This window comes from Arachis ipaensis, chromosome B04, assembly GCF_000816755.2.
Source record: "Arachis ipaensis cultivar K30076 chromosome B04, Araip1.1, whole genome shotgun sequence".
Classification (NCBI taxonomy): domain Eukaryota; kingdom Viridiplantae; phylum Streptophyta; class Magnoliopsida; order Fabales; family Fabaceae; genus Arachis; species Arachis ipaensis.
Genome location: NC_029788.2, coordinates 59879413 through 59887175, shown reverse-complemented (window position 1 = coordinate 59887175; position 7763 = coordinate 59879413). Strand labels below are relative to the sequence as shown.

General features: G+C 35.5%; 1 long non-coding RNA gene across 1 annotated transcript; it reads right to left on the bottom strand.

The window, feature by feature from the left end:
- LOC107637799 lies at positions 391–3203 on the bottom strand. Its single transcript, XR_001619535.2, has 3 exons — positions 3128–3203; positions 2831–3009; positions 391–603 (listed from the first exon to the last, which is right to left on the bottom strand). It is a non-coding gene; the product is annotated as an uncharacterized LOC107637799 (long non-coding RNA).

The window sequence follows — 7763 nt, the reverse complement described above, 5'->3', positions numbered from 1 at the left end:
CCGAATTGTCATGCCTTGCCAAGAGTTTATTTTATAGTTATTTATTTATTTTACTTGTCATTTAATTTACTTGTCCCTTACTTTTAAAACCCCCAATTTACAAAACTCATAACCAATAATAAGAACATACTTCCCTGCAGTTCCTTGAGAAGATGACCCGAGGTTTAAATACTTCGATTATCAATTTATTTAGGGGTTTGTTACTTGTTGTAACATCCCTTCCAGCAAAATACCTTGCTTAAGTCAGGGTATTTCTACTAGAAAGAACGTTACGTGACCTTTTCTAATATTAACTATTTAATTACTGAGCCTTTGTATCGAGTTCGCGTTTTAGTTTTAAGAAAATTCCAGAAATTTTTTTTTTTGTTCATTAAAGTCATAATTCAAACATTCACAAATAATAATAATCACATAGATATTACTGATAATAATTCTTATACAAAAGAGACCAAATAAAACTCAAATACAATATACTAAACCTACCCCTCTATGTAAAATGAATTCTCAAAGGACAATAGCGAGGGGACTCTATGGAAGCAATTAAAACCATAAAGAAAGCCTACTGATCGCTCGCAGCTTCAAATTGTGTCTTCAAACCTGTCGCTGAAAGGGTGGAAAATTTGGGGTGAGAACCAAACCACATGTTCTCAGTAGAGGTCGAGAATGCCGTGAAAGTAAAGAATATAGCGCAAATAGTTAATTTCATTTAGAGACATTGAAAAGAAAACTACTTTCATTCGCAGTATTCATCGCTCGCCTTATATATACTTCTTTTGAAAACCAATGGCTCAACTTTCAAAAATCTAAAACCTTCTTTAGAAGCATCAATTAATTATCCAAAATCCTAAACCCATATTTTACTTGTGCTATGGTTTCTCTTTTCTCTGCATCTCTTTACTCTACTCTAGTTGTTCTGTTCTCTGTATCTCTTTACTTTTCTCTGAATACTCTTTCATCTGTATCTATATTACTCTTTTTCCCTTTGTCTCTTTACTCTTTTGTAGTTGTAAATATGCAAGCGGGACAAAACCCATCTCCTTGCTAGCAACTTTGTAAACCAAATATATTTTCTCAAAAGAATCAGTAAAGTTATTATCGTTAAACAAGTCTCAAGTATTCATTTTGATTAAGTCCTTTTACTTTTATAAAAATTTGGACATAATCTCCTTTAACAATAGAACTTAGCCACCCTTACGGGTTCCTTCTTTCTCAACATTTCATCAGCCTCTTTCAGCAGTTGCCACAACAATATATATTCTCAAAAACATTTGATAATAGTATATAAAATCTATTTCTTAAATTCCATATCCAAAATAATTGTCAACACAACCTGGCAGCCTGATTTCCATTTTATTTTTAAAATATCAAATGAATTCGGAATTACACAAACTTTATATCCATGCGACCGTCTCGGATTAAGCTTTCTATTAAATCAAAAATCATAATTTTTTGCTGACTCTAGCTTCAGGAATATAAGCAAAACCGTGACTGTTCTGCAGTGCTTTGAAACCAGAAGACAGCAGCAGCATAAAACATTTGAAATTTCATATAAAATCCAAATTAAATCCAAACACCTTCGAAATTAATGTGGTTAAACTTAACTTACCCAAATTTCTTTCTCAATTGGTTCCAGGGTCATACCAATTTTAATGAAGGAGTTACGTAGCTTGGAAGTTAGGTAATTTTCTGCAGAATTTTGTTTTACAAATCATTAAACACAACCTCTTCCAAGTCTCATAACTCACTTATTAAAACATGGAAAACCCTGAAATTTGAATCATATGTACTAAACATACTCAACTTTCACCTCCAATTGGTTTCATCTTAATATCATTCCAGAATTAAAAATTATAAAGTCTCAAAGTTATTGACTTAGAAAACAAAACCTGACTTTTACTGCATAATACATGTTACTTTAAAAATTCATATCCTTAAAACCACAACTCTAACAATTCTAAATTTTTATGAAATTAAAGTAATAGGACCAGAGTTTCATTTAAAATTTGTTCTATTTCAAAATTCAAACTGGAGAATTTTTAATAGAGGAAAAAAGTTGCTGTTGTGTTAAACGTTCTGTAGAAAAACCAGATTTGACATCCATAATTCAAAAATTTACCATAAATCATGAACTTAATGAAAAAGTCTCAAATTCTCCAGTTCAGCTCCCTATATTTCCAAGCTTAATCCGGACTTAGTTCCACGCAATTCCGATAATCATAGAATTATTTATAGCTTTTCAAAATTTCTAATTTCATTTAAAGTAGTGCAGAAAATCAGATTCACGACTTAACTTTGAAAAATCATAACTAATGTTTCAGTTAATATGAAACCTTCAAAATTAAATCTCAATAATCACACTTAATATAATTTACTTAACATTTAAATTATCATCATTTTAGTCACTATAGAGCCACTGATTCACTTTCAAAGTTGCCGTTTAATTTCAAGAGAACCTAATTTTCAGCAAACCATTTTGTATTCAAAATCCAACCCTTCAATACCCCTCAAAACCAACTCCAAATCAACCACTAACCAAGTTCACTAACATTACAATATACCAAATAACAGCTCAACGGCAACAAATCCAACATAACCCATTAAAATTCAGAAATTCTCAACAATTAGTCATCAAACAATTCCCAATCCACATAATCAATCAATATCACTAATCAACAATTCCAAATAACAATCTCAACCATTCCAATCACAATTTCAGCCACAATTCAATATTCACATAGTCAATCAATTACTCACAGATATTAAATCTATTTGCAGTTATTCAATAAACCTTGTAGGCATTCTTAAATTGAAATCGTTTTAAACCCCCTACCTCGATGTCGCGATTCAAAGAACCCGGAGGCGGGATTATAGCGAGGCAGCTGGCTGGACCAATACTAGCTATGCAACAGGTTCAATCAAGATAGCAGCGGCGTTAGCTCCCACAACAGTGATCATGGTTGCAACGAAAAGAAGATTTCAAATTCAATAGAATCGAAAGCAGAAGCGGCTCTGGAAATTTAAAACAGAGCACAAGCCAAATTTGAATTAAAACAGGAACAAGCAGTTTAATAAGAAATCGACAGAATAGAGCGTGCAATTGGAGCAGAAATAAGGGGAAAAGGCTAACCCAGGCCAATGGATGTTAAACCTAAGTTTAGCGGAAGTAGGGCAGCAGCGATTCCTAGCAACACCCCGAATTAAATTATACAATTCTTTCTTATTTTTCAATTACTAAAATTATACAAAATATTCTATTATAATAAGATTACTTAAAAATATTAATTGATTTCAAAATAAAACTATCTCCGAATCTATTTAATTATTTCTAACAAAATAATTTCTAAAATTATAAAGTTTAAACTTAATAAGATAAAATCACAATTTATTTATATTTAGATTTTCAAAAATACAGGATGTTACACTTGTGACAACCAAAACATTTGCACGAAGGGATTTCTGTTAGTTTAGAAACTATATCTACAACGCGACTATTTTTATAAAATTCTTTACTAGCAAAAATTCCAACGTCAAAATGCTAAGTCCAAGATAAAGAGTAAGGTAAGGTTAAAGTGGTGGAAATTTATGCAATGCAATCTATCCTAAATGCAACTACCTAAATGGATCATGCAATTCTAATTGTCATTTACTTGTATATAAAACTTACATGTAGTTAAATTAATTCACATTCTCAAGGAATCATATATGCATAGCCAACCTTAGATAATGTTAAAGCGCTTTTACAACTGAGATGGGTAAAATATTTTACAAACTTACAAGACAATTAACAATTTAAGCAGAGATATATGGTGATGAGCTATTGAACCCTCGCTGGATTATGTGTTTACTCTCTGATCACTTAGTGTTTATTGGGTTAATCACTATATTCTTCTTTTTATCCTTACTTTCTATAACTTTGTTCTTCATCTAACCAATCAACAATTATAGAATATAGGCATACAAAAATCATGGGTCTTTTCCAAGGTTGTAATGGGGCCAAGGTAAAGGTAAGGGTATATGTATAAGGCTAAGTGAGCTAATAAGTGAATCCTTGATTTGTCTAAGATCTCACCTAATATATACATTTAGGAATTCAAAGTTTCTTAACCTTTTTGCCCAACTTTTCTCACTTTGTGTTGTAAGCTCATGCATTAACTTTAATTTTATCCCATGTGCATTTATTTTGCAATTGGGGAATTTTTTGTATCCCCTTAATTAAATACCGAAAATAAAAACTTTTTTTAACATGGTAATTCAATTGATTTCACATGAGCATGCTTCCCAAAATTTTTATTCTTTTTAACTTTCTACCTTTGTTTCTATCATCCATGTTCCCATAAAGTTCCCCACACTTAATTTATACACAATACCTTATCTTAAGCTAACCAAGGATTCACCTTGGGATTTATTTGTTTTTCTGCTTAAGGCTAGTAATGTGGTTTATAGAACAAGAGGGGATTAAAAAGCTCAAGGGGGCTAACAAGGGTGATGTAAAAGGTAGGCTAATTTGGGATAGGTGAGGAAAAATTCAAATGATGGCCTCAATCACTTTCTTGGTATATATCTATATTCTACAATCGGACATATAGATTAAAACAAAGTAAAGAACATCAGAATAAAAAGAAGGGCGAAACACACAGGAATAAAAATTATGGTTTAAATGTAACCATACAATTAAGCTCAAAACTTACAGGCTGTGTGTTCTCTAGCTCAAAACTTATATATCAGTTATACATGTCATGTAAGTAAAAATCAAGAAGTCCCATTATTCTCAATGTAATAATTTTTGGGTGGCTTTAAAGTTTTAGTGTTCCTCCTTGATGAAATGTTGTTAACTAACTAACATGTTATGTTCTATTATACAAGGTGTGTGGATTGTTTTTTTTTTTTATTATGTTAAAGTCTCTAGTTTACTTCATTTTTATTTTCAATTTAAACTAAACTATCATATGCTAAAGGGGTAAACTATACTAATTAATCCACATATTCTATAACTACTAAGTTAGAATTGCAACTAGACTAAATGGCTAAAATATGAACTAAAGTGCAAAATGAAGAAAATAGAGTAAAAACACATGAAGAGAACAATGTATAAGTACTGAAAGATAAAAATAAAAATAAAGATAAAAATACAGAAAAATAAGCAAAATAAAATAAAAAGTCTGTAGTGGTTCACCAAAAAAATACGCCAGAGATGGCGACCTCCCCACACTTAAAATAAAGCATCGTCCTCGATGCTCACTCAAGCTGGGTGTGAAGGAGTGTCATCACTGGAAGGATGGGCTGCTGGAGTCGCGGTGGTGGTCGGAGGATCTGCAAACTGGATGAGGGTAGGAGGATCTGTCTGCTGTAGGGGAGGCTCTAACTGGATAGGAATCTCTGTATCGGCGGCCTGAAGCTGCTGTGGTTCCTCCTGCTGTGGCGCAGCCTACTGTGGGCCTGCCTGCTCCGCCTGGGCCTGTGTCTCCTCCTCATGAGCGCTCGCCTCTGCCTCAGAGGTGTCAGAAGGGGTGTCAGGCTCGGAGGGAATGTCGCCGCCGGACCGGATCATCAACTTGAGGTGCTCATAGCGTCGCTTGTTGCGACGCTCCATACGGTCCAATCGGGCGAAGAGGCGATGCACCAAATGGTAAATAGGTTCAGGAGCAGGTGAGGGTGCAGTGGGTGGGGCAGGTGCAGCAGTGGAAGAAGAGGGGCCAGCTGAAGGTGTGGCTATCTCATCAGAAGCAGTAAGGAATAAAGGTCTGTGGCCTAAAGCCAGAAAGTTTCTGCTGTGAGGAATGATCTTCTTGCAGTCCACAGTAGGTGGCTTTTCATCAGCATCCTCCCAAGGCAAGTCAGCTCGACGGCCTAGCTGGGTGACCAGATAAGGGAAGGGGAGGGTGCCTCTGACATGGACCCTGGCCATATAGTGCCGGATGAATCGTGGCAGGTACATGTCCTTACCCACCATCACACACCAGAGGAGGGTGATCATAGCAGCAGGCAACTCCGTCTCATAAGTGCTCGGCATAATAAAGTTACTCAGGATTTGGTGCCAGAGCCGAGCCTCATCATTCAAGTATATACGCTTGATTCCTTTAGGCATGGTAGTGTTCTTATCCATGACCCATGGGATAGTAGGGTCAAAGGCTATCCTCTCGTTGACAGCATCCCAGTCAAATCTCAGAAAACACATGTCATCTTCAGCCTTTTGGTAACCGTCAGGCTGATCTGACTTAGGCTGAAGGCGTAGAATATCGTCAATGGCCTCTTCAGTGACTAGTATCTGTTTCTCTCTGAGGTGCACTGCATCCAGGGAAGTCTTGAAATAATTGCAGTAGAATTCTCTTACCCAGGAAGCATTGAGCTCAGTTAAATTCCTCTCCAAGAAGAACCAGCCTCTTTGTTTGATCTGATCGGAGGTGTACTGCTGTAGTTCTTCTGGAATTTTCAGGGTCCTCTCCAGGTATAGATTTCTGGAGGTAGCAAACACCGGATACTTGAGCTCACAGTATCAGTTTGCAAACTTAATTGGATCATTGGCAGGGAGGAGCTGGTCAGCCTTCTCCTGCGGGGTGAAGTGCTTCTCCCACCAGGATTCATCATGCATAAGCTCTAGGAGAGACATAGAGGATTCACCTCTTTTTTTTTTTGCCAGTTGTTGCCTTTCCTTTTCCCTTTCTTTGAGGGTCAGACATCCTGAAAAAAATAGAAATCCAGGATATAATAAAAACAGGAAAACAAGTAGGCAAATAACAAGATAAGCATAAAGTGGCAAAGGAGCAGTAGAATAATGAAATGAGGTGAATAATTGTGCATTTTGGATTGTATAGGAGTTAGAAATCCGAGAAGAAAAATTTACAATCCAAAATGTAATAGAATTCATGTTAATTAGGAAAAACTATAATCATGCCTTGGTTAGAAGGTTAACGAGAATAGTGAAAAACCAAGAAGAGATGTTTGGAAAATTAGGTTGGTTAGGATTGAAAAAGAGGTTAGAAAGTTGAAAGAAGGGGGTTAGTAAAAAGAAAGTCAGAGTAAGTGGCATGATGATCAGTTTCTAAGTAACAAGAATTCACAATTATAAGCAACAGTCAAATCATATTCAAACAAGGAAATAAGGTTGATGATGATTCATATAGATATGGAAATAGCAAAAATTGGAATTGAATCATCAAAAATACAATTTATTAACCAGGAAATCGAAAAGAATAAGAAAGCTTGTCCTTGGATTCACGAATTGGTTTGGTAAAAGCTGAGTAAAGCAGAATTCAAATTGCCAAAACCAAAATATGAAGGAAAATCAGAATAGTTTACAGAAATTTGGGCAGCATTCCGGCTAAAATTGGATGTTCCCGGGTAATAAACAGCAAGCAGAACAGTTCATATGAATTAAAATATAGCTGCAAATACAAATACGGAATTGCGAAATTGATAAAACAAGAAGCACAAACAGTAATGAACAGCACAACAACAACATAAGAATTGCGAAATTGATAAAATAAGAAGCACGAACAGCGCAATTATCAGGCCTAAATCCACTAACCACATCCTAGTCTACCTAACAACCTAGAATCCACTACAAACATGCATATCTAACTAACCTAATTTTGAACGTAAACAAAAAAATATGCAACTAACTATGAATTGAAAGAAGAGTGGCGTTTTGCAGAACCTGGTAGGCGTATGAACAAAAGTAGGGCAGAGAGATGGCTGGGGGGTGGTGGTGGTGACTGACGCAGTGGTGCAGGTGGTTGTCCGGTGGTAGGCGGCTGTCCGGTGGT